Raw genomic sequence first — 4,242 nt, 5'->3', positions numbered from 1 at the left:
TACCCTGATGTCCAAAGCACCCTGCGAACCAATGACCTGTTCAGAAGAGAGATGGCTGTCAAGGAAACTGAGGGCTATACAGTGTCCCCATTCCTGCAACTTCCCATTGATATGATCAAAATGTTTCCCATTGATTACATGCACCAAGCTTGTTTAGGTGTCATGAGGAAACTGTTAGTGGAATGGGCGAGGGGAAGCAGGAAGGTGAGACTGTCGACTACACAGCTCCAAGAGGTCAGCAGAAGATTGTGTGGATTGAGAGAATATATATACCAAGTTGCTTTACCAGAAAGCCCAGGAGCTTGGAAGAAGTCGACCGCAGGAAAGCTACAGAGCTGCGCCAGTTTGCCCTGTATACAAGAAAAGTAGTGCTCAAGGGCATTCTATCCAGGCCACTGTACAGGCATTTCGTGGCTTTCAGTGTGGCACTGAACATTTTGGTTTCTCCCAACCTAGCCGGCAAGTATGCAGACTAAACCTGATGGTGTATTTCGTGTCACAGACTGCAGAGCTGTATGGCAGACACTTCATGGTGTATAATGTGCACAGCATGCTCCATTTAACAGATGAAGCAGAGACCTTTGGATGCCTTGATGCATGCAGTGCCTTCCGGTTTGAAAACTACTTGGGCAAGCTGAAACGTCTGATCCGATCAGGGAATAGACCACTAATTCAAGTGGCTAAAAGGCTCTCGGAGATGGACCAGGATCAGACTCCCACAGCTCCAGCACCGAAAAAGAAAACCCGAAGACCAAACAATGCATACATTTTGGCAGGTGCCAAATGTTGTGAGGCCATTGAAGAAAGGAATGACATGGTTTTGTGCAAGGTCTTTCAGAGGGTGTATCCTCTGTTCACAGATCCTTGTGATTCAAGAATCATTGGGTGCTTCAGAGTGAAAAGGAGTGAGTGTGTCATGAAGCTGGTGCCAGAATGTGAACTCACAAAACAGGCCTTGATGATTGAGGAGCCACAGAAACAGACTAATGTTTTCATGACAGTCCTGCATGATTTTTAGGAGACATCCACACACACAATTTAACCATCACAATGATTTTTTTTGGAGGAATCCTTTTAGGGTAATTGCTGTGTACACTTGCGAAATATGATACAAAATGTGTTTTGCTAATGGGAGATTCTGTGTTTTAGCCATGTAAAAAGAATGGGTTGGGAAAATATGTCCATCTTAATGCCATGTTTATTTGTAATGTTTTCTTAAAACCAAATAGACTGTTTCACACCTACAGGAGTTTTCATAGGCCAGCCAAGGGAACTAATACCTTTTGCTCCATTTTCCTTGCTAATGATGCCTTTGTTTTCACAGATGAGCTCACAGACAATGCTATTGAGGTTGTGCTATCTTCATGGCTTGGACACACTTCTGAGGTACGAGTCTTTTTTTTTTTTTTGTCGATACATAGCAAATATGTATGCTTACATATGCCTATATACTTTTGATAGCAAATATATATATGCTTGTTATATATATTTTTTAATTATATATATTTTTAGCATGGCATGGTCTGCTACTGGACGACACACAATGTGTGATTGTATGTTGTGAAGTGCCGAGCACCAAATACAACTTGGGCCAAACATCCCGTTAAGAAAACCTGGTACGAAACAGGTGAGCTATCGCTGTTGTGCACTACATAGAATATACTGAATTGTTCTCTCTATGGCAGCACTTTTTTTTTTTGTGCTACTGACTAAAAGTCATTTTCCATAGATTCATACGCCAAAGCTGAACGGAAGTGTTTGCAATTGATGGAGTCCTCAAGTGTTGATACAGAGGATGATGTGAACACTTTTGCAATAAGACAGCGTAAGCGCCCAAGGAGGTTTGTCTCCGAATCCTCTGATGATGGTAAGCTCTCTTCACTAATGACATTAGTTACTCAATTCAGTGTTCATTTTCAAGTCATTTACAAGAAATTTACATTGCACATTGTATGGTCTTTCCTTCCAGATGATTCTGCTCCAGTGGTAGCAGCAACCCAGAAGCAACCCAAGACTCTGACTGTGCCTGGAAGCCCTGTGTGTAAGTTAACAGTTCCCAAATCATCATTCATAGCTTGGAGCTAACATTCATGATGAATAACCGGTGCATATTACATGACTGATCTGATGTTTGTGTGCTCTTTTCAGGTCGGCAGGACCCAATGCCCCTACCACCACAATGTAAGTGTAAGTGTTTTTCAATTTATTTGTAAATGTCTAATGTATTATCATAGGTTCTTCTTTTGCGAATACCATGTATAAGAACCCCCCCCCCAAATAAATGACTTAACATCCATATGCACCATCTTTTCAGGGTCAACACCAGCCGGGACTGGAGCCAGTCCTCACCACCCTAGCCCAAGTCTTGTTGACCCTGTTCAAGGTACAGTTGCTTTCAAGTTCCCATTTACAGATGTTGGAATACAAAGTCATGAACAGGAAAACTAACATTTTCTTTTTGAAAACTTCAGCCAGCAGCCTGGCACTACACCCAATTCAGTCAACCAGGCACCTCCAAGAATCACTGGAAACCTCTTTTGACTCTGTTCAAGGTACAGTTGCTTTCAAGTTCCCATTTACAGATGTTGGAATACAAAATCATGAACAGGAAAACTAATATTTTCTTTTTGAAAACTTCAGCCAGCAGCCAGGCGCTTCATGACGGACAGGGTGTCTCGGCTATCGCAGCCATGTTTGAGAGAAGTAAGTACTTTTATACACACTTAACTAGTTCACTCACTCAGGAAAGTACATTATAAATTACAACTTCCATCACATTTGTCCCCATAGTCACAGAGGCCCACATGAGTCGCTTGATGCGGAGGATCGAGGCTAGGTTTGACAGGACCGAGGCTAGGTTTGACAAGATCGAGTCATTGGTGGAGACCAACGCCCCGACACACACGCCTCAACTCCAGCAAGATGATGTGGTGTTGGCTAAACCATGCAGCATGGTGATGGAGCTGCTGGAGGTGGATAGGAGTCTGGAACAACCAGACAAGAGGAACAAGATGGTAATTTGCTCTATCTAGCTAGCTAGCTAGCTCGCTACAGTAATTTTCATTGTATAATAATTTTTATTTTTTTACAGCAACATTTTCTTGAAACTGTCGGAGGGGCAGGTTTAGGGGCAGCCATTCACCGTATGCTACGCCGAGTGGCAAATAATGAGGTACTCGCCCAGTACAGCTTGCGGGGCAGACGGGCCAAAATGTCCTTTGATGACCTCATTCTGTGCAAGATTATAAAGGGTAAGTGTTTATATATTGATCACATCACTTTTATGCCATGCTTGACTGACTAGGTTTTGATGTGTAACTTTCCTTTATTTTGCCTTCTAGCTGCATGTGTCAAAAAATTTCCCAGCCATACGGAAGCTGAAGTGGAGGAATGCCTTGGGCAGACTCTAAAATTTGCACCACACAGACGGTATACTTCTACTCTCTAATTTGGTGCAATCACAGAAATTTTGTGGTTGGTAGTAGGGTGGTTTATCATGCTTTTGTGGACATGTGCTCATTGTTCTTGTTTTTAAACATTTGTTCCTTTTTCTTTTCAGATCAGCTGGTCAGCAGCAACGGATGGACAATTGAATTGTGAACAGTGAATTTTTATTCTTTTTTTTGTGAACAGTGATTTTTTTTTTATTCTATTTTTTGTGAAGTGATTTTTTTTAATTCTATTTTATGTTTTTGTTATTGAATGCACAGTTACACTTTAAAAAGCTGTTATTTCTATTTTATTCTGTTTTGAATGTGTTTTACTGAATGCACTGTTTCAGAAACTTTTCTATTTTATTCTGTTTTGTATATATATGATTGTTTTATTGAATGCACCGTTACACTTTCAGAAACTTTTCTATTTTATTTTCAAACATTTTTTTATTCAAATTTGTTATTGATATTTTATCTCATTAAACTTTCAAGACCTGCCAAATTTGCTTGTTCATTCATCACTGACAGTTTTCTCATGTAGATGTGCTAGCAGTTATGTGTTGATGTTGCTAATTACTTGCAAGCAAAATCTAACTAAAACATAACATTCTACAACGTCAGGGGGACGTTAGGCTAACATTCAGGGAACCAAACATGCAACCAGCAAGGTTAGGGGAAGGGCAGGGGAAGGTTGTTGTTGTAACCAACAGGAAACGTTTGGGCAACGTCAGAAAAACTTTCCATGGCAACCAAGTGGCAACCAAACCTAACGTATATGCACCATATAGGCAACCAAAGGCGTACGTGC

At 41.0% G+C, this 4,242-nt stretch overlaps 1 long non-coding RNA gene across 1 annotated transcript; it reads left to right on the top strand.

Moving 5' to 3' along the window:
- The first annotated feature begins 1,969 nt into the window (after positions 1 to 1,969).
- On the top strand, positions 1,970 to 2,376 carry LOC132887043 (uncharacterized). The gene is made up of 3 exons (XR_009654764.1): positions 1,970 to 2,041; positions 2,149 to 2,187; positions 2,315 to 2,376. It is a non-coding gene; the product is annotated as an uncharacterized LOC132887043 (long non-coding RNA).
- The last annotated feature ends 1,866 nt before the right edge of the window (positions 2,377 to 4,242 follow it).

Source organism: Neoarius graeffei, chromosome 1, assembly GCF_027579695.1.
Source record: "Neoarius graeffei isolate fNeoGra1 chromosome 1, fNeoGra1.pri, whole genome shotgun sequence".
In the NCBI taxonomy this organism is placed as follows: Eukaryota; Metazoa; Chordata; class Actinopteri; order Siluriformes; family Ariidae; genus Neoarius; species Neoarius graeffei.
The sequence above is the reverse complement of the archived record's forward strand: the minus strand, read 5'-3'. Positions and strand labels throughout refer to the sequence as shown.